This window comes from Cavia porcellus, unplaced genomic scaffold (genome assembly GCF_034190915.1).
Source record: "Cavia porcellus strain 051 isolate PalLab524CR breed Dunkin Hartley unplaced genomic scaffold, mCavPor4.1 scaffold_37, whole genome shotgun sequence".
NCBI classification, from domain to species: Eukaryota; Metazoa; Chordata; class Mammalia; order Rodentia; family Caviidae; genus Cavia; species Cavia porcellus.
Genome location: NW_026947520.1, coordinates 9399569 through 9421224, shown reverse-complemented (window position 1 = coordinate 9421224; position 21656 = coordinate 9399569). Strand labels below are relative to the sequence as shown.

At 42.5% G+C, this 21656-nt stretch overlaps 1 protein-coding gene and 2 long non-coding RNA genes across 7 annotated transcripts in view; 1 reads left to right on the top strand and 2 right to left on the bottom strand.

The window, feature by feature from the left end:
* The window catches only part of LOC100717716 (steryl-sulfatase-like), a 188675-nt gene that overhangs the window by 13337 nt on the left and 153682 nt on the right, over nt 1-21656 (top strand). Inside the window, exon 2 of one of the 5 annotated variants that reach the window (XM_063243264.1) lies at nt 3638-3847. The exons of the other annotated variants lie outside the window; for them this stretch is intronic. The gene's annotated coding sequence lies outside the window, so the exon portion shown is untranslated. The remainder of the gene's footprint in view (nt 1-3637; nt 3848-21656) is intronic. 5 annotated transcript variants of the gene reach the window in all.
* LOC134474732 (uncharacterized) lies at nt 6160-12170 on the bottom strand. Its single transcript, XR_010045588.1, has 2 exons — nt 12096-12170; nt 6160-8860 (listed from the first exon to the last, which is right to left on the bottom strand). It is a non-coding gene; the product is annotated as an uncharacterized LOC134474732 (long non-coding RNA).
* Nucleotides 12745-19754, bottom strand: LOC134474731 (uncharacterized). The gene is made up of 4 exons (XR_010045587.1): nt 19671-19754; nt 18495-18583; nt 15696-15880; nt 12745-13104 (listed from the first exon to the last, which is right to left on the bottom strand). It is a non-coding gene; the product is annotated as an uncharacterized LOC134474731 (long non-coding RNA).

The following is a 21656-nucleotide window of genomic DNA, read 5'->3' as shown; positions in this document are numbered from 1 at the left end:
AATTTGGGCTCAAACTACTCAGAATTTTCCGTCTTCTTTCTTTGAGCTGATTCCGCTCATATTAAATGTAGGACATGAAATAGTAACTCTGAGGGGTTTTCCTATGTGCTTTTTACTCTGTGCCACACCATAACTTTGATTTGTAATCACCAAAGACGGTCCCAAGACTCAAGATAGAACAACACGGCATGTTGTGTTAGTTCCTCCTCGTTATAGCAAAGACTGGAGAAAATCAGTTTACACAGAGAAAAGTGGTGCCCATGGCTTCAGAAGTTTCTGTTGCTTATCAGTTGACCCCTTTTCTTTGAACTCGGGGCGGGACAGCCCATCATGATGAGATTCTTTGGGGAGCACCATTCTGGGAAACTGTGCCAGATGTGTTTCCATTTCTGAACTCAAGGATGAAGGTGCGTGGCCTGGTGGAGGATGGTTGAGTGCTCCTCCCTGCTGAGCTTGTGTCACTGTGGGTGACACACACGAGGAATCTGTCCATTGGCTTCTGCAGCCCTGGGTTTCCTCTTCCTGCTATGGGAAGGGAAGAACCCTTGCCTAAATCCCTTCTTGCTTTGATCACGGTTGCCTCATTTGCATGGCACTGTTTGTTCCTTGATTCTGGGCCATAATTACTAAGCCTTCTTGGTCTTATCTTATGGCTTAGCTGCGTGTCGGTCTTGGAGACTCGAACCTCTGCTTACTGAGCCGAGAAGGATTGCATTTTAGGATTTTAGGATTTTCCATCAGCAATGTCTATGTGGGCCTCTTTCTGGGTAAAAATTCAAATCAGAAAGGCACGCAGGCTGGATCCTAGGTAGGGTCATTGCCACCATGGAAATGCAAACCGTTGGATAGTTTCCACCACACGCAGATGCTTGGATCACACGCACTGGTTCGCAGATCAAAACCCCTGTTTTTGAAGGTCTCAAAACATAGTGTGTTTCATAACACCTGAAAGCAAACATTTTCTGTACTCTGAAAATTTCCAAAAAAGTAGCATCTGTTTCCTGGCCAGATCTGAAGACTTACACCATTATTTCTAATCAGTAACCCCGCCGGGAATGTATTCTTCTACCTGCTTATGATAAGAAGGCTGGTACCCCAGGAGGTTAAGCCACATTTCTAAGAGCACATGGGTAGCAAGCATCAGAATCAAGATGAGATTCTGGTCTAGCTGGGTTCCAGGTTTTCTTTTCAGTAGTAAATATTATGTCCATAAGAAATGATGTGCTGTGAAAGTATTCTATGTAGGAAATCTCCTATGTGGATCTTTGGTCCTACATGAGGGCTATTTAGGAAGGGAGGATGGAGTTTGGGAACACATCTCTGTACCACCAGTTCCTTACCCCCGTTTTTCAGTGGGTGCTGTGTGATTCTCTTCCCCCCTGGCCAGTCACAAGGCTATCATGAGGGGCTCAGACAAGTTACCATCTGATCTTGTGTTTTTTAGGGCACGGTGATTGAGTGGAAACTTCGTTCTCAATCGAGAGCAGCGCAGAATATTAAAAGAGAGGAGGCCACTAGATAAGAAAGTTTAATGAGGGAGCACGAGGGGGTCACCACCAAGAAGGCTGTGGCGGCTCTCTGCAGACAAAGGGCAGGTTCCGCCTGATATAGGCTTGGATGGGGGAAGGACTCTGAGACTTATGTGAGCTGATTTATTTCATGAGAGTGTAAGGGACTGGGTAAAGCTTCCATGCATGAGCTTTGGCAGAAACTTTTGGGAGGGAGAATCCACAGGGGCTTCTGGGAAGAAGGGGGTGTGCATTATCAGGGCACAGCTTTGAATTTTTGCCATGATGGTTGTGCTGTCTGGGAAGGGGGGTTTGGTGGGGGGAGGGGACCTAACAAGAGAAGACCTGGTATTTCACTTAGGTCTGATGCAGCTATCATGCGGGATCCTGGGCTAGGGGAATGTTTTGTATAGAATCTGTCAAAGAAGTACATGATCTGATGACTGCTGTGCCTGCATGGAGTCTAAAGGGAGGCATGGCCTGTAGCCCCGTGTACTTTGGTTCAGCAAGATGTCCTAGGGTGAGGAAGAGGAAAGGGTTAGTGGCTGAGAAGGACCACTGTGAGGACAGGGAGAGAGGGATGAAACTGCTTGTATCTCAGGAATTGCTCAGGGGGAAATGCCGCAGGGTAACTTCTAAGAAAATGTCACTCTAAGGAAGGGCCAGCTTCTGCTTTGCTGAAAGCATTTCCTGACCAGGCATTAGAGCGCAGAACTTTCTGATCTTTTTCTCATTCTTTACCTTATGCTGCATCCTGGCCCCTGGGGGACTCGGAGCTACAATTAACACAGAGGCTGAGAGACTGCGGAGAGGGCTTAAGGCTGGTTTCTGCAAGCCCTCCCTCCTGGGGCTCCCCAAACCATGCCCTCCCTGGAGTGGAGGGGGGAGGAGAAGAACAAATCTTTCCTGAGAATTAGAACTGCAGAGATATGATATTGCTATAGACATTTCATTTTGAACCTTAAAGCATTCAGTGCATAGCAATCTCTTGAGACATGCTGGAATTTGGACCGCTAGTGGGTGTAAGACATTTCTGGAAATAATAAATTCTATGGAGAAGAGCCTAGGAAGTCAAATGTTGCCTTTGGGTGATGTTTTGGGGCTGCATATCTGGATCATCCAAATTCCTGTTCAAATACATGTCAGGCTTCAGTGTACTCACTACGAAGAATGGGACAGAGGTTAATGGTGGCTACGTTACACATTCATGATGTGGGTGCCTGCACATACCAGGGGCACCCACAATAATGAAAAAGAATCACGGTGTTGTTGGTAAAAGAGGAGTCATAGCAACGAAAGTGCAGAGTTAGGCTGTCTGTTTTTCTTTTGTTCTCTTTTTCTTTTTATTTGTACATCTTCATGAAATCATCAGCTGACACAGAAAGGGCGGGCGAGAGTACATAAATCAACAGGCGGAGAGTGAGTTTGTCCTGGGCTCTGATTTTCCTGCAGGTGTGAGGCTGGAGGGGGGGGGGTGCCCTCCTTCTATATTTCCTCAACGTTTCTAAGACACCTCCCCTCTCCGCTCCCCAGAGTCAGCATGGGAGCCCTGGCGTTGCTCAACGCCAAGGTGTGGGCCCACAGAATGAATTCCTGGGGGCTGTTTGTGCTGCCCTGTATGCGTAACTCACTGGGCAAGCAGGCTGGCTGGGCTTAGCTGCTTCAGACTGCAGACCGATGATTGCAAACAGCATCCTCTTTGTTACCGCCCTAAGCTACATCCAAGGTTGTTCTTGATCAAGTGAACAAAAGAAAGAAAGAAGAAAGCAAAAGAAAGAGAGAGAAAGAAAGAAAATAAATCATGCCATCCTCCTCCCATTGTAAAGCTCTCCCTCATTGGTGGATGGCACTCTGTTTCCTTGCTGTATGTATGTTGACAATTGCTGAAGTCCACTGCAAACAGGGAAGGCTCCTAAGTGAATGTGTGTCTGTGTGTTTTTCCAGGTCACAAAGTCACCAGGTCAGTAAAGATTAGGGTAAAGTATTCAGGACCGGCACAGGCAGATCTAGCAGTGTGATTACTGGGTTCTGGCAGGAGAACTTATCTCTGATTGATATCTGAAGCATGTGGGGCATAGGAGAGGGCCAAGTGCGGGTGTACAAGCGCTGAAATAACTTTTTCATTATAGATGCAACTATGACCCAGTGATGACTCTGCTGGCCGCGATGGCTGGTTAAAACTGCCCTGACTCTCCAGGTCTTATCCACACCCCAGGAGCTTTCAGGCTAGGGTGCTGGCCCAGGGGACAAAGGGACGTCTTTCTAAGCTCCTGAAGAAAAGGAAAAGAGTATCCTAGCCTCCCAGCGAACAGCCCCGTCTCAAAGCTATACAAGGACTGGTGAGTGGGATCATTGGTATTACTGTTTTGCTTCTCAGCAGGTCAGATACTGAGATGGGACAGAAAACACCGACTGAGGAGGTCTATCTGAGCTGATGGTGTCAAAACAAATCTAAAGGTTTTACTCCTTTCTGTTTTGCAGTAGCAAACTAGCAGCTGGGGTAAGAGCTACTTCTTAGCTCTGGGAGGTGAACCCAGACATACCTGGAAAAATGCTTTCTACACTTTATCTAGTGGGTTTTTTATTTGGTCCTCTGCCCTGAACCAAGATCATCTTTAGGTAGAAGAAAGCATTTGCCAAACATTCTTTGTTCTTTTCTGCACTGAAGCAGGGAATTGAAAATGTAAACTGAAGACAGAGAGAGAGGGAGAATGAGAAGGAGAGAGAGAGAGAGAAGGAGGGAGAGAGAGAGAGACAGAGAGACAGAGAGAAAGAGCTTTAGACTTAAGGAAATGATCAAATAAAAAGTTACAGTGTGGTATAACATATTCAGGGGAGAAGTTAAATTGATTAACCTTAGGTATTAAATACGAGAACCAGTGCTGCTGACCTAGATACAGTGAAAATAGAAGAGATGTGTGTTGTCCACTGTAACCCGTGGGAGCCTGGGGTTATGCTAACTTTACTTTTCATCGATGTTTTGAAAACTAAATGTGAGAAGGGATTACAATTAGCAGTGATACCATCTTCTTGTTAGTTTTTGCTTTTCATTTCTGAATTCTTTTTAGACTAAGTGTGCAGATTCGAAATCTGTCTTGAATACCTGAATTCACATGCTGGGAGTTAAACTAGCAGAACGCCTGCTTATGTAGGAGACATCCATACATTGCCAAATTTGTTAGGATCCGAACTGTGGAATCTGGTTGTCATTTAGTGGGCTTCATTAGTTTTGTTTTAGGTTTTTTTTTTTTTTTTTGGTACCAGAGATTGAACTCATGACCTTGTGCTTGCCGGGCAGCCACTTATGCCACTGAGCTAAATCCCCAGCCCTGTTTTAGATTGTGATATGCCTTGCTGTTCATTGCTATGTTGCTCAAGATTGTATTTGTAGATCATTTCTATAAAAGGACTGGACTTTTTGAGAAATGATTATGTAGGTTAGAAATAAGCTATTTCCCGGCATAGTGGTTCACACCTGAAATCCCAGCATTCTGGAGGCTGAGGCAGGATTGCTATGATTTCAAGGCCAGGCTGGGCTACAGAATGCATGCAAGGCACATCTGAACCACATAGTAAGACCCTATCTTTAAAAAAAAATTAAAAGTAGTTATTGTTTTTGGACATTTGCATTAATTACAGGAAGGAAGCATCCCAAACAATTTAACCTGTCAAATGCGTGCAAAATATGAACTATGAACCAACGGAATGTATGCCTTTTTTCATCTCAAAGAAATGCATGTAACCCCTTCAAGATTAAGCCCTCCAGGTGGTTATATGAGGACACTGTAGGAGTGTTCTTATGAGCTAAGGTGTCCAGCTCTGGAGTACTTTTACTCAGTCATCAGTATCACCTATCCCTGACTCACCAGCACTTACAGATTAAAAGAGCAGTGTTAAAAAAAATCTAGTTAAAAATGATGTCCCAAAGACTGTTGAAGTTGGGGGCTGGGGATTTAGCTCAGCGGCATAAGTGCCTGCCTGGCAAGTCTGAGATCCTGAGTTCAATCCCCGATACCAGAAAATAAAAAAAGACTGTTGAAGTTACTTTATAGAAAGATCACTCCATTTTGCAGTCATTTATGTCGTGTGTTTTTTTCCCTGTAAGCACGCAATGTGAGTTGGTACAAATCCTTAGGAATCAGGAGGTAGGGTGGCCTTAGTATTTGCCCGTGGAGAAATTGCCTTGTGCTTTATACTGACATTATTACATAGCAGCTGTAGGGGCTGGGGATTTAGCTCAGTGGCATAAGCACCTGCCTTGCAAGTGTGCAGTTGGTCATGAGTTCGATCCGTGGTACGGATTAAAAAAAAAAAAAAAAAAAAACGAAAAAGACAAGCAAAACAAAACAAAACCAAAAAAAAAAAAAATAGCAACTGTGATCTTGGAATGCAGATGTCTGAAAACTTATCTTGAATGAATAAAGTAAAAAAAAAATTAATAGCAATCTCCTTGCATTTGCATTCAAAATTTTCACCACAAATGTTACGTTAGCCCTTTAAGGTGAATAAACAGGCATTAAAATTTAGCAGCGTTGGAACACCAGCTTGGTGGTTAGAATGCATTCTTAGCATGTGCAAGGCCTTGAGTTCAATCCCCAGCACTGAAAAAATAAAGTGAAATATACTTTTTTTAAAAAAAGGTTCTCCAGGGCAATCTTGAATCTTTTATTTTAATTTTTTATTTTCAGAGTGATGCTTTGATCTTATCTTCTCTTTTACATTCTGGCCCTGTTTGAGAGGAACCCTTGTGGCTCTAGGCCATGGCCTCAAGTACTTCCCTTGCATGCCTGGGGTGTAAACAACAGAGAATGCTGTGAGTAGAGGCCAAGTCGTGCCTCCAGCATTCTCTGAGAAGGAAAACAAGCCCTCCTAGTAACAGATGCTGTGCTAAGGTCAGTGATACTCACACACTTCTTAGGAGAAGGAAGTAGGCAACAGAGATCTGCCCCTGGGCTGATGAAGAGCAGCACCCTGGACAGTGGAAATTCCTGGAAAGCCTGGAGATGGAATGGAGGTGACCCATGTTCCTAGGTCCCTTTGGGTGATTTCCAGGATTGCGCATTTTCCAGTCCAGACATGGGAGCAACACTGTGTGATTCTCACGCACAGGAGGCTCTCTATTGAAGAGTCTTTGGACTGCTGAGCAAGGTGGATCCTTGAGTCTTGCTGATTCATTGCTGTTGGGGTTGTTCAGCACTGTGGGATGTTTACAGTGCCTGGTGCCTTTTCTATCCCACTTCCCAGTTGCGACAACAAAAATAATCGTCGTGTGTTGCCAAATGAGCTTAGGCAGTAGGACGGTCTTCCTGTTGGACAACCATTGCCCAAGAAGACAGTAAGCGTTTAAAATGCACGAGATAGATCTTTGAGTGAAACCAAGGTGTCTCGGCCTGTGCACTGTAGTAGACACAGGGGGCGTGGGATCATTTTCTGTGGCAAGGCTGACCTGGGCACTGTAGCATGTTGAGTAGCATCTTTGAGCCCCAACCAGTAGATAGCATTAGCAGCTCCACCTGCCAGCTTTGCTCTTGCATCCAAAATAATCTTCCAACTGTGCTAAATGGTTTTTGGATGGTAAAACTACCCCTGCTTTGGAAGCACTGAATTGGAAACAGACAAGAAGCAGCTGTGTCTTTAAGTATGGAAGGACTGTGAGAACCCTACTGGAGTCTACTTCCTAATAAGCCCGATGTACTGGATTAATTCATTGGATTAATTCATGGATGAACTCAGCCCATATGATCAATAACTTCTGAGAAGCTCCTCTTCTGAGCATTGTTGCTTTGGAGACCCAAGTCTTCAATCCATGTGCTTTTTGGGGACAGCTCATATCCAAATCTAGTGTAGAACCATCAAACATAAGGTGACTGTAAGGTTGAACAGACTTTATTCATTCTGCTCAATGCTAGCATTCTTTTGATTTCACAACAGAGCTGTTCATACAGGTGGCAAAGTTTTGACCAGGGTGTTAGATTCTGCTTGGTGCACTCTCAGCTTTTGCAAGGCTAGATTCTGCTAACAACAAAACAAAATTAAGTTCTGACTTAGTGAATTAAGAAGAAGGTATTTTCTTGGAGTGAGCATATAGTCATTCTCTTTCTTAATGATGAAGAATATGTTTAAGGATCTTCAGGTGCCTTAAACTGGGGGTAGGACCACACATACCCTTTTGTACGCTCCCTTTTCAGTGTGCGCATAGCCATCACGATGTTCGATTTATGAGTTAGTCATTGTAAACAACTGCCTGCAATAACAAACAGTGCCATGGAGTGATTCTAATGATGATATAAAAGTTATATGCATGTGGCCTCTCTCCTGCAAGAGTGAAAATAAATATTATTATTTCCAGAATGTGTGTTGGTTGCATGTCACTGAAACTGTCCGGAATGACAACTCAGATAAGGGATAATTACTGTGCATCTAGGCTAGGTTTATTCACAATGGCTATTTGGAAATGGATAATTGTTTTCTCATGGATGATATGGCCTCGTGCATTATGGGTACTTGGCGGCACAAATGGGCTATCAGTGGCCAGTTGTTGACTTTTGACAGACAGCCAGATATTGTTCAGTGTTTCCAGAAGGTAAATTCACCCCTGGTGAGGATTACTGGCCTGAGAAGCAACTTGTCAAGAGTTATAGAGTTTTGACTTACTGCAGGCTTTTCCACTCAGCTTCATTGACATTAGATGCCATATTTTCCTGTGTCTCCCTTGTAGTATGGTTAGCACCACTGCTGGCTCCTACTCACTGGATAGCCAGTGACATTGCCCACAAGTTGTGATAACTAATGGTGTCTCCAGAGATTGCCAAGTGCCCCTGGGGTTCGCACGATCTTTCCTGCTGAGCACTAGAGTTGGACTAATGCTTTTGCAGAGTCACGTTTCTGTAACCCCATGTGATGACGTGTGTTTAAAGAGAGGAGTTTCTTCTCTTCTGCTCCGTTGAGTTTTTTCTTCATGTCCACCCTGAGAGGTGGACTTTCATGGGTTCCATTCTGCAGATGGGAAAACTCGGCGCAAAGTGTCTCTAAATACCTGCAGAGGATGTCAGAGCCAGAGTTTTGTTTCTGGCCCGCCATTATTGTCCTGCACACAGGGATGACGTGATTGACATAATCCTTGGCTATGTCATCACAGTCACAGGTTGTGATGGGTCCCATAAACTTCTAATTGCAGTAACACATTGATTAATTACCCTGGGAGGTGACAGACTGAGTGCCCAGATCTCATGCATGCTGCATATTGCATGAGTCAGAAGGCAGCCTTGCTCACTGGCTCATTCTTGAAAGAGGATTCTTTTTGTGGCAGAAGGGCGAGGGGTTGCAAAAGAGAAGCTGGGGAGCAGGAACATCTGCCCGGAAGACAAGTTGGAAACTGTTTATTAGTCTGATGGACATGATATGGAGCTCCTGTCTATCACAGCTACTTGAAAGCCACCTCTGCATTTGAAAACATTGACATTCTGGTTATGTTCCATAGTATCAGTAATATAAGTCAAGCCATCTATCTTTTCTTATCTGTATGTCTGTCCATCTATTCATCCATCTCTCAATCCATCCATCTGGCCACCCATCTTGTCTTCAATTGATCCACCCATCCATCTGTTCTATTATTTGTCCATCTATTCTTCTTCCCATCCATCTAACCATCCATCCACCCACCCATCCATCCACCCATCCATCCACCCATCCATCCACCCATCCAGTGACCCATCCATCCATCCATCCATCCATCCATCCATCCATTCATCCATCCATCCATCCATGCTGTCATCAGTTCACCCATCCATTCTGTCATCTGTCCAACTATTTATCTCTCCATCCATCCATCCATCTATCTGTCTATGAGGGCATATACTGTAGCCATTATCCATCACTGAATTCCAAATTAGCACAAACATAGGTGTTTGAAAATACCATTGACAATGTTGCCGTAAATAGGAGTCAGGCTTCTAACCATAGGAAGGTTCTCTTCCAAGATCATTCAGGTTGCATCAGAATTTTAGTTTCTTATTCCGGTACATGAAGTCCGAATCTTCCTGACACCTACCCCATTTCAATGTAAGCATTTCACACTTTTTGCTAGATCAGGCCCAGAAGGACATACTTTCCTCTACCTCAGTTTGTGTTTCAAACATTGTTATGGTTTGTGTTTGGATGTCCCCCCAAAGCCTCAGGCAGTTATGGGGGATCAGACTTTTCAGAGTTGGCTAAATCTAGAGTGTGTGATTAATTTATGGTCTACTGTTGGAATTACGCGTGTGAAGGCTACACCTGCCCTGTGGTGGATAGCCTGCATACGATATAAGGGACAGAATGAAGTGTGCACTCCCAGCAGATTATGGACTGAACCCTCTACAAACTATGAGCTTAACTTTGGACGCTGGGTTTTTTTTTTTTTTTTTGTCTCAGTAACAACAAAAGTAACTAAGGCAAGCACTCACTTGATTACATAAGGTCCATCCTGTATGTTCTCCCTGTATAATGAATACACAGTCAACCAATTAGGGACCTTAAGGACCACGTGCAAAATCTTCCTATTTTTGTGATGCACTGCTGGTTGCTGAGGTTTTCAACCTCAGTCAAGAGAAGGATATGACACAAGGGTTCTTGGGCTGGCTAAAATGAAGTCTCCTTAGGTGTTTATTTAGAGGTAGTCGAGTGCATTCTCAGTGTCACTCAACCATCACCCATCTAGTTTCAAAACATTTTCCTCAATCACCCAAACAGCCCTTTACCCTTCAGCAAGTATTACAGTTCCGTTCATTCCCACATTCGTGGGAAACAACTCATCTGCTTTCTGTTTCCTGTGTGGCTTTGCCTTTTCTGAACCTTTCCTATGGACAGATCCTACACTGTGTGATCTTTTGTGTTTCCCTTCCCTTGCTAAGCACATTGCTTTCTGAGGTTTGTTCACATCCCAGTGCACATCTCTTTATGTCTTTCCCCTAAACAAATACACCAATACAGCAGTATCATTCATGACAACCACGATGCACAGGCCACCCCAAGTACCCATCCCTGTGTGTGTCATGAATGATACTACTGTATTGGTGGGTGTACAGATCCATGTACATCTGTCCTATCAGAATTTGTGCAAAGAATCAGGAGGCTTAGTTCTTCTCTTTTTTTAAATAATTTTGAGATTCATACTAACCACATTCATGAATGATACTGCTGTATATGTGGGTATACAGATCCATGTTGGATTCCAATGGTTTCAATCGTTTAGGGGCTATACCTAGTAGTACACAGTGGGTCATGTATGTACCAAGTGCTTCTTCTTCTTCCTCTTCTTCTTCTTCTTCTTCTTCTTCTTCTTCTTCTTCTTCTTCATCGTATTAATAATATTATTATTATTATTGTACTGGGGATGGAACTCACAATTTAATGCTTGCCCCGCAGGTGCTTACGCTTTTGAGCTAAATCCCAGATCCACCAATCACATCTTAATCCTTTTACCTTTTTCCTCTCTTGTCTCCCCCAACCCTCCAATCCCTTTCTCACTTCCTCAAAGTCTACCACCCTGTTCCTATCATCTACCTTTTATTTCACTCTTGCAATTATTTATATTGTGGGTTTCTCATGCTAAGTGAACTATGCAATAATTAATCTACTGAGTCTGATTTATTCACTAATATTATGGTGTCACTCTGGGAGGTGGAAAGGATGGCTGTCATCAAGAACTAAAAAAATAAACCAACAAGCAAATGCTGGTGCAGTTGTGGGGGGAAAAGAAACTCTTCCATATTGCTAGTGGCAGCATATACTAATACAACCACTGTGGAAAAAAATATGGAGATTCTGTGAAAAGTGGAAAATAGCAAGACCACTTGACTCAGCTCTACCTCTTCAAAGTATCTCCCCAAAAGAGTTAAAGGCATCATATTTCAGTGCTCCATGCACACCCATGTTTGTAGCAGCACCACTCACAATAGCTAAACCTTGAAAGCAGCCTCTATATCCATCAGCAGATGGATGGATAAAGCAAACGTGGTGTTTACACACAGTGGAGTACTATTCTGCCATAAATAAGGGTAAATATGAGCTATTTGTAGGACTTGGGATGCACTTAGAGATTGTAACACTGGGCTTAGCTCTCATAGGCACGTGTGGCAGAGACTCATTTACATTATTGGCACCTGTGAGATTTATTTCTGTCCATCCTGCAGGCTTCTGGGCAAGGAATTACCTAAGGCAGGTTTGATCGAGTGTGGAAAAACCCAGAATCTCACCAGAGATGGTGGGTGTGTCTGTGCGTGTAGTTCCTTCAGGGTGTGGCTTCAAGTTGTCACCTGCTGGAAGCTCTGCCCGTGTCATCAAAATCCATGGGACGAATTGTGCATTGTGATTGCCTTGCAATCTAGGAGTTTCTGAGTCACTGCTTCTGTGTCTAAATTGACCAGTTGGGCGGAGGATAAAAAGGTTGGTGAAGACTTCCTGCTCCCCAGGGTGGTACCTACTTTTCTTTAGCCCTCTCTTCCAGTACCTCCTGATCACACAAGATGGGAGTCTCAGCCTGCCCTGGTCCACAGGTGGAACAACACAAAGGGTTGTACATATGGCAAATCACCTACTGATCCTTACCGCAAATCAATCCGTGGGCCTTCGCCTGGAGAGGGGATGGAGATGGAGGCTTGGCGGGGTTCCATTCAAACCTCTTTATTTTTTAAAATGGCTACAACTTATATAGGGTGGAGGCGGGCCAAAGGCAGGAAGAGGGCACGGGGTATTATCTGATAGGTCATTGTCATATCAGAATATATGATGTAAGCAGGAGAGGATTATGGGTGATGTAGGCAGACATGAGGATCATGGGAAATGTAGGCTGAAGCAGGAAGTTGCTCACATCATGTGCATTGTAGGCAAGGGGAGGATCATGGGAAATGTAGGCTGACACACAAAATGCTCTCAGGTGGGAGGGGCAGGGCAGCAGCAGCCATTCTGAGCTGCTCCCTACAACCTACAAGTATCTAAATTTCAAAGGTCAGTCACCTATGACTGTTCAAATTTAGCTGGCCAATCCCTTATGAATAATATCCAGATTTCAAAGGCCAATTGCCTATGAATATTCAGATTCTATTCATGTAGGAGGTGTTATCATTGGTTTTAAAATATAAGCCTTCATAAGTATCTGTGGGGGGTTGATTTTAATGTATTCTTCTTCTCTTGTAGACATAAATATACACACATGTTCATGTCCCTCATAGAAAAATGACCTCCCTTTACATAAAACCAGCATATGTCCTTCTGTGTGCTTTAAATTGGGTCTAGATAAGATGCAATTCCTGAAGTCATGCAAAAGCTCTGTAAATAGTTGTTGCCCTTTATTGTCCAGGGAATCATAGCAGGGGTGAAAGTCCGTGCGTGCTTAGTATACATACAAATCTTTTTTTTTCTTTTCCAGTCTATAGTTTTAGCTGAATCTTCAGATATGGAACCAACTGGCAGATACCAAGGGTTGATGGTGTTAATTTACTAGTAGAAAGAGTCTGTCTTGTCAGGCCTGGTGGTGCATGCTTGTATGCCCAGCTACTCCTAGGGCTGAGACAGCAGGATCGTGAGTTCAAGACCAGCATGATCTGCATCGTGGCATCTGGATTAAAAAAAAAAGGGTTATAGATGATGCTCAGTCCTAACACACTTGCCTAGCGTGCAGGAGGCCCTGGGTTCAATTGCAGAACTACAAAAATAAGTGATAAATAAGTGAATGAAATCTTACGTACCTTCAGCTCTTGTGCAAACGTAATTTCCAGACCTGCGATTTCTAAACCTCTTCTCTGCATTTAATATGTGCATCTCTTAAGCAAGATGAACCTTTTGTAGAAAGCATTCTTTGAGTCTGATCAGGTTTTCTAGGTTCAGATAGCAGCCTTTGGAGGGGCCAAAGTCAAGTGGGCCTTGCCATTGAGCTAAGTGCCCAGCTGAAAATTCTTTTTCATTAAACTAACCTATAGCCTTTTGATGCATTAATGCCAAGCTGCAAAAATGTTACATATGCTATGTAATTACTTAATTAGATGGCCATCGTTAACATCGTGGATGGAAGGAGATGTTACATTTCTCCCTGCTGCTTCCCACTATGTTTCAGGAGCACGGATCTACCATGGCATCTCTGTGCATGCTGTTGACGGCCACAGCTGATATGCAATTGGCTCATCCCTAACCACATGTCTAGAAAGAGGGCTTCCCATCTGCTTTATACCTAGATTACAATAGCCATTGAATTGAAGTAGATTTGATTGGAGATAATTAGCATTTAGTCTTTGCAACCTTCTACAGGGAAAATGTGTTGTGATTAAAACCCTCCACTGTGGTGTGACCAATTCTGCATTTTAGGCTCTGACATTTTTATTCTAAATTGACAGATATTGTTTTATCCTACTACATTCTAGTTCTGTGTACTTTAACTCACAGATAAATATGATGCCAGGCAAAGCCATCCAATCTAATATTTCTAAGTGTTTATCTTCTTAAAGTACTCAAAATATACCCGAATAATGTAGCTACACTACGTAATAGAAAATTAAAAGATTTGTTTTACACTTTTCTGCATTATCATAAGAAATGTTTCTATACTTAAACTAGTGATGATCTGCACTTTGCCCTCCTAAATATATTAGAAGAATAAGGAGGAGGAGGAGAAGGAAGAGAAGGGAGATGAGGAGAAGGTAGTGGCTAGTGTGATGGAAGTAATCTTGAAGATACTGGTCTCTCTTGGTACATGTCACCAAAAATGTTAATTACGGTCAGTTGATAAGCTCTAAGGGCATCAGTTGTTTATATCCTAAAAAGGGGCTGGGATGGCTGTGGTACTGTGCAGGGGACCCTTGATCCTTATCACCCCACTGGCACACACTTTCTAGCATCCACTGCTGACCTTTGGGCCTTCCTAGTGCAGATCTGTGAGATAGACTTGCTTGGGTCATTGTCGTGGGCTCTAGGTTTTTTTCCTGAAATCATGCAGGACATTGCTGTGGGATCCAGGCCCTCAGCTGGATTTTCTAGGTCTTTTGTATGTAGACAGATTTCCTGCACTTTCTCTGTGTGTGACTCCTTGGGTGACCGTCATAAACAATACTATCAATGATGTGTCCTGTGTGTTACTGCTTTCCTTGGGACCCCTGAGTACAACAGGAATTGCTTAGGAGGAGGATACCATATCTGAGTGTCAGTATCACTGTAGGAAATGTTCCCACCCATCTTGAAAGTGGCCTGACAGCCTTCACCCTTTTGCTGTTTGCCCCGAGGACCCGCTGAGCCACTGTGCATGGAAGCATCTTTTGTAAGATGCAGTCAAATGCCCCTCTGCACTTTGGCTGTGTAAATTAGCTTCACATTGTAATAGAATTTCACTTAAAGCCGCAGCAGTTTAAAGACTGTTGACCTCCTCCGTGGCCAATAGGAGAAAATTCAGCCCGTCTACAAGTATGCATTTAATACAAAGAAAGAAAAAGAAGAAGTCGGCAGAGTGGTGCGTTCCTCTAATTCCAGCACTTTGGGAAGCTGAGGCACGAAGATCTCAAGTTCTGGCACAGCTTAGACAACTTAGCAAGATTTTGTAAAACAAAATAAATGAATAAGTAAAAGGGATTTGGGTGCAGCTGAGGGTAAAGGCACTGGGTTTATTTCCTAGTTTAAAATTAAAAATAAGAGAGAATCAAACGTTAAGATACAACTTCAGTTTACAATCTCACAGGCTTAGTAAATGTAGCGTAATATCTATGTAAAGAGTTCCATTTTTGTCATTTTTCTGTTGGTGATTTTGATGAAAATCATTTTTACAACTTTTGGGGGAGTTTCATTTAATTCACTTGTTTGTACGATTGTCACTTTTATTAAATTACAATAAAATATTCGTGCCTGCTTTAGAAGGGGCCCAGCACCTCGGTGAGAACCTTCATCCCCAGGGCTGGGACACACCCCTAAGGTATTTCAGGTGTCTCTTTCTTATAGAGCTCATCAAGTTTCTTTAAGCCCAGGGCCTGTGAACACTGTCCGATTACTCCTTGGGTATTGATGATCATTATTATATCCCTCTTGTGTGTGACCCTCTACTGGGCCAATAAATGTCCCTATTTCATAAATTCCACCCCATCTCCCTTTTTGTTTACTTTTAAATGCTGCTCTGTAATCTTCAGTGGCACCAAATCACATAACCTGTCTTCTGCTACTTTATCTCCTCACCTCTAACTGTGGTCTCCTAAGAACTGCTGCTGAAATTCTTCGCACTCCTTAGGCCCTCAGGAATGTTTGTTCCAACGAGGCAACAGCTGTTCTTATTTTGCATCTCAGGCTGCTGTTCTTTAAACATGTGCGTAATTCTTCAGCAAGATGTACTTCAGGGTAAGGTAAGGGAGACATACAGGACACTGGCAAATCAAAAGTGATAATTATCAAAAGGTGATAATATATTTCTTGACAATTTAAAAATACATTAACAAGTTAAAATGAATACACATTAAGTTAGTGCTTTATTCTTATTATATGACTGTGATTAGAAGAAACTGGTCCATTCAGTTAAAACGCTCAAACCATTTTTGTATATTTGAAGTGGTTCCCAATAGCTTTTGTCTTCAATGTCTTAATGTGGAACTTAATCCTTACCAAAAATGGAAGTTGGCAAAAACAGCCTTCAGACACAGATACTTTTTAAAAATAAATAATGATAGCTTAAAATTTACTGTTTTTATGAATTATTATATTGCTTTGTGGATAATTGAAATAAAAATTCTCATTGAATGCAAAAAAAGTGACAACAAAGATCTAAATCTAGATGCAGAATCACTATTGCACTATTTCTTGGAGAAAGATTTTCTAAAAGAGAGAGAGAAAGAAAAAAATTCAAAGTGATGTAATTAGGGAATATCCCATCACCCCTTGGGGCTGATCCAGAGTAACAAGTTAGAGACCTGATCTATTAGTGCTGGGGGAGTTTTAGCCACCAGACATCCCCAGAAATCTCGCCCAGCTCATACTTAACATCCAGTAGACTCGTTTCTTTCCAGAAACTTCGTCCTGTAGTTAGAATATTACTTTGAAAAGCTCCATCATGAACGAGAATGAATGGGTTGCCGAAGCCCAGGTGATTGGATCCAGGAGAAAGCAGTCATATGATTTTAAAATCTGTAACAGTAAATGACCAGCACTGCAGTGTTCAGTGTGTGTTAAGGTTTGGCAAATGAATAAAGAATGGTTCAAGGACTTAAAAGTATAGCATAAAGCAGTTTCTTCTTCTGTGAAACGGGAAGGAAATAAATGTCTTGATTCTGGATTATACAGGGTGAGATTCCCTTATCCAAGTTGGTGACAACCAGGAACATTTCAGATTTTGTTTTTTGACCTTTGAAATCTAGTTTTACGTAAACCATGAGATATCTTTGGGAGGAGGCCAAAGTCTAACCACAAAGTTTATTTGGGTTTCATGTCTACTTTGTACCTATAGGCTAAAGGTCATGTTATATAGTATTGTAAATAATTTTGTGTGTGAAACAGAGTTATGTGGTATAGAAATTTCCATGTGACGTATCCTACCACTACAGAAAATGCTTATTCAATGAATGATGTCCCTGTCATCTGGTCTCCATCCTAGAAACACTACCATTGATTCCCATGTCTTTATCCAATTGGTCATCTCTCTGAATGAAATACCTTTTGAACTACCCTCCTTTCTGGAGGTGTGACTGATGCTTGGCACCCCAGCCCTTTATATGGTAAAAATCTGTGATTTTCTCCAAGTTGCTAGGAAACTCACCCTGTGATGGGCTTGGCCAAAATCCCATCGATACCGAGCTTTCTATTTGTCAGTGTGAGTCATTCCCAAAGACTTCACCAGCGCAAGGCAAAAATACAAGGGGAAGCCAAAGATTGAGGACCCAAGAGTAGATGGGAGAAATCAGTTTTATGACTCAGCGATCGCCAGGCAGCTTGGTTTGGCGGGAAAGCCTAGATGAATATTGAAGGTGTGGAAATCACTCTCTGTAGAGCAACCTCATATGCAGCCCATTCACAAGTCCCCTATCTCAGAGAACAAGTGAAAGCCAGACTGGAAAGTCATGGCTAACACTATTTTAATTGGCTTCTCTTTGGACTCATTTTTTGTTTTGTTTTGAAAAACTTTTTAATCTACCATCTCCTCATTGTGTGCCTGTGAGAATAATTTTTCTGCAAGGTATATCACATTCCTTTTAAAAACCAGTTTCATCTTACTAGGGAAACCGTTAGCTTTGGGCCTCTGGGAAGAACTAGGGTACTTTTTCCTCATTTCCAAAGTGTTCTTTTAACCACTTGGGCAAAGTCTGTTTTGCCAGAGAGATCTTAGGATCTTGGTATTAAGATGGGGATGTCTTTAGGGATGTCTTATTCTGTCTAACATATTTATTTAGGGGATGTCTTATTCTGTCTAACATATTTATTTTTTTATTGGTGTAGACTCTAAGTATAGACTTTGATCAAAATCTTTGGGGAACACAACCCTTCACTATTCAGCAGTTGATTAATAATAAATAACATGGTTTACTAAAATAATATGACTGTACAAGTAATACTTTTGCTTTGTTCATAAAGAAGTTATTGGAAACATGAATTTTTCCTGCCCTTTTACCATGCATTGCTGTTGTACAATAGAGAACTTTTGCTTTGGTTAACATATTGGTATCAATTCAAGGACTTCTGGTGGATATAGGGAGAGACAAAAGTTGGCTGTGCAGCAGATTAATTCTATGAATGCAGACCATGTGAAAAATCAAAAGGTCCTTAATTCTAATTGAGCATTAACAAGAATATCTAAACACATTTTTCTTTTTCTTTTTTTGAGCTTTCTGAGCTCAAAAAGTTGTACTGAGAGGTGCAACTTTGTTCAATGATGCTATATTTTAGAATTCACTTGGCCATTATTAATTGAGCCCCATTGGAGGGAAAGATGCCTCGTTACAGATTCAGTGAAGGAATGTGAGCACCTGAAGACCCCTCTTACACACTCAGCACCTGTTGAGGTGGAGCTGGCTACTCCCTGGGTCCAGCTGGTCTCATGGTCTTCCTCTGGCTTGATGACCCATCTTGACTGTCAACTGATTCTGAGAAACATCAAGGAAATTCATAGAGCACAGTTGTAGCTGTGAATGTTGGGGTGCTTCCAGGGATGAGGGGAATAAAGGACAGTAAGCTGAAGGGGGGCCCTGCTCTGAATGTGAAGGTCTCAGCCAGCAAAGTGGATGGAATAAACGTGGGAGCAGAAACCATCCCACCATCATCTGCCTGTCTCCCTCCTCCTCCTCCCTTTCTTCCTCCTCTTCTTCCCCTTCCTGTTCTTCCTTCTCCTCTTTTTCTTCCTGTCTCCTCTTCCTCTTCTTCTTTCTCTTCTTTGTCCTCTTTCCCTTCCTCCTGTCCTGCTTCTTTTTATGCCTGATCCTCTTCCTCTTTTACCTCTCCTCCATCTCTTCCTCTTCCTCCTCCCCTGTCCTCCTCTTCCATTCTCCTTCATCCCCTTCTTTCTCTCCTCCTCTTTTCACTTTCTCTCCTTTTCCTTTTCTCCTCTGTCCTCTATCTCTTCTCCTTCTTCTTCTGTTTTCTCCCCCTTCTATCCTCCCCCCTCTTTTAGTTTCCATTTTTCCTTCCTTCTCTCCCTTTCTCCCTCCTCTGCTATTTTCCTCCCCTTCTTTTTCTGTCCAGGTTTCCATGGTGTGAAAATCTTTCTTCTGGCATGATATTTCTGCCTTGAAGCCAGCCAGTCATGGCCTGAAATCTCTGAAACAGTGACCCTCAAATAACCCTCCCTTTCTTTCAATTAGTTTGTGCCAGGTAGTTTGTCATAGGAATGGAAGGTTGACTAACACACCTGTTGACCTTCATCTTACTCCCTTGGTTGGGTTCTTCACTGCAGCCTATTCATATCACCAAGGAATAACTTTCTGCAAAATTCTACTTTAAATCTTCCTGGATAAAACATTTGCCTGACTTTTATTTGTTGCCACCATACCTCTCAGGAAAGTCATACCTGGCTCTCTCTTTCTCTTTCCCCTTTGAGTTCTTCCATACTCTGTGAATATTCCTGTGTGGCACAATTATTCTCTAGTTTCAGTACCAACAGTCCGTGAGACATCAGGAAACACCAACATTCCCAGCAGTTACAGACATTGCTATGAGGTAGCTAACATTACTTACCCATCAGCCCTCATGACTAGCCCTGTCCTCCAACCCTCATGACTTAGCAAAGACGTTCACAGCTTTCAGCCCTGGAACTCTTACCACACAGAGTGTAGAATGTGGTTGCCAGGTGATGAGGCTCAGGAACAGTGTTGGTCAAAAGGTACGAGTTGGACTGGAGAAACAAGTTCAAGGCATCTTTGGTGTAACATGGTTATTATGCATTAGGAATAACATACTATGGTTTTTTAAACTTCCAAGATGTTCTAGACACAAAAAATAAATATGTCAGAAGATGGAGGTCAATTAGCTTGATATACCCATTTCAAAATGTATACCTCTAGCCAAATGTCATGTATATCATACATTTATATAATTTTTACTTATCTATGATAGCTTCATTAAAAAATAAAGAACAGGTACCATGTCCTTCTATATTCTGCTCCTTGGGGGAAGGGAATATGGGGCTCAGAGACCTGATATGCCGTCATCATTTTATGGGATGCACTTGATCAGTCCTCTGATGTGTGAAATACAGTATTTGGATTATAATTACTACTAGAAAGTACTCCTTAAACTCTACAGAGCCAGTAAACTTGCAGGCAGGGCCTTAATTCACAGGTGTTCCCAAGACCCCAGGAAATATATTCAAACCAACTCTCTCGAGGTTACCTCTTGCTGGACAACTAGGTTTGAGTTGAAGGAATGGGATTGCATTTAGGAGAATGGGGGTAACCAAGTACTAGGTAATTCATGAAAGTTGTCACTTGAGAGAGCTAACAAGCTCCATGTATTGCCTTAGGTACTCAACATTAATAATTTCACACCGAAAGCAAATAATTATGAATTTTCCTCTAAATTGCTTTTTAAAATCCACACTCAGAAGCTGACAAAGTGTTCTAATAAGTCAAACACCACTCATCAACCTGTTATCGGTACATAGCCATTTCTCCTGGATGGCATCTCTGCAAGTCTCATAATTCAGATACGCTGCATTGAAGAAAGGGCTGTTTAATGTCCATGAAGGGGACATTACTTTACTGGTTTTGGCAGACAGAGCCACCAAGTCTTCTAAATCATGGGATGTGAGATGTATTCCATAACACATTCACAAAGCAAAAGTGTCAGTTAACCATTTTCACTTTTAAAGTTGTGCAGATTTTTTTTTTCTGGTACCAGGGATTGAACTCATGAACTCATGCTTGCCAGGCAGGTGCTTATGCTGCTGAGCTAAATCCCCAGCCCCTGAAAATATTTCTTAATTCAGTACATTCTCATTTTTAGCATCAAATATTAAGATCTGAAGACCAACCTGGCAGCTGATAGGTCTCTGGGTAAAATTGCAAACTGTTTGTTGAAGTGGACTGCCTAAAAATCCTAGTGTGGTAGCTGGCTTTGTATCATTGGGGCAAAATGGATGAGTTGATCAACTTGAAGGAGGAAAGGTTTATTTGGGGCTTAGGGTTTCAGAGGCTTCAGTCCATGGTCACTGAGAAGCAGAATAAAGTCTCAATATCCTGTTTGAGGCCACACCTCCACTGACCTCACTTCTTCCCACTAGGCCCTTTCCTCTTAAAGTTCATATAGTCTTGCACATAGCACCATTAGCTAGTGGCCGCCAAGCCTTCCACATATGTGCTTTTGGGTGATATTTAAAAACCAAACCTTGGTGGAGCAAAGATGGTGGATAAATAACAGCTGGCTACAGAGGCTCCCTGAGATGGTCAACTTAGAATTCAACATAACACAGCGTAGGGAGCCCCGAATAGAGGGAGATGAATTCTCTTGTCCCAAGAAGAAACTAAGGTGATAAGAACCAATCAAACATACAGTCCCGGTGCTATTATTGCAATGGATAAAGGTTCAGGATTCCCGCCACAGCTGGTGACTTGCCAGGCTGTCTGAGGTCCCACCGCTTCAACTCAATGGAGGTGCAGTTACATTGAGTTTGGGGGTCGGCCAGCCGAATGGAGAGATGAGCTGGTGGGGAGCATGCACCGACCT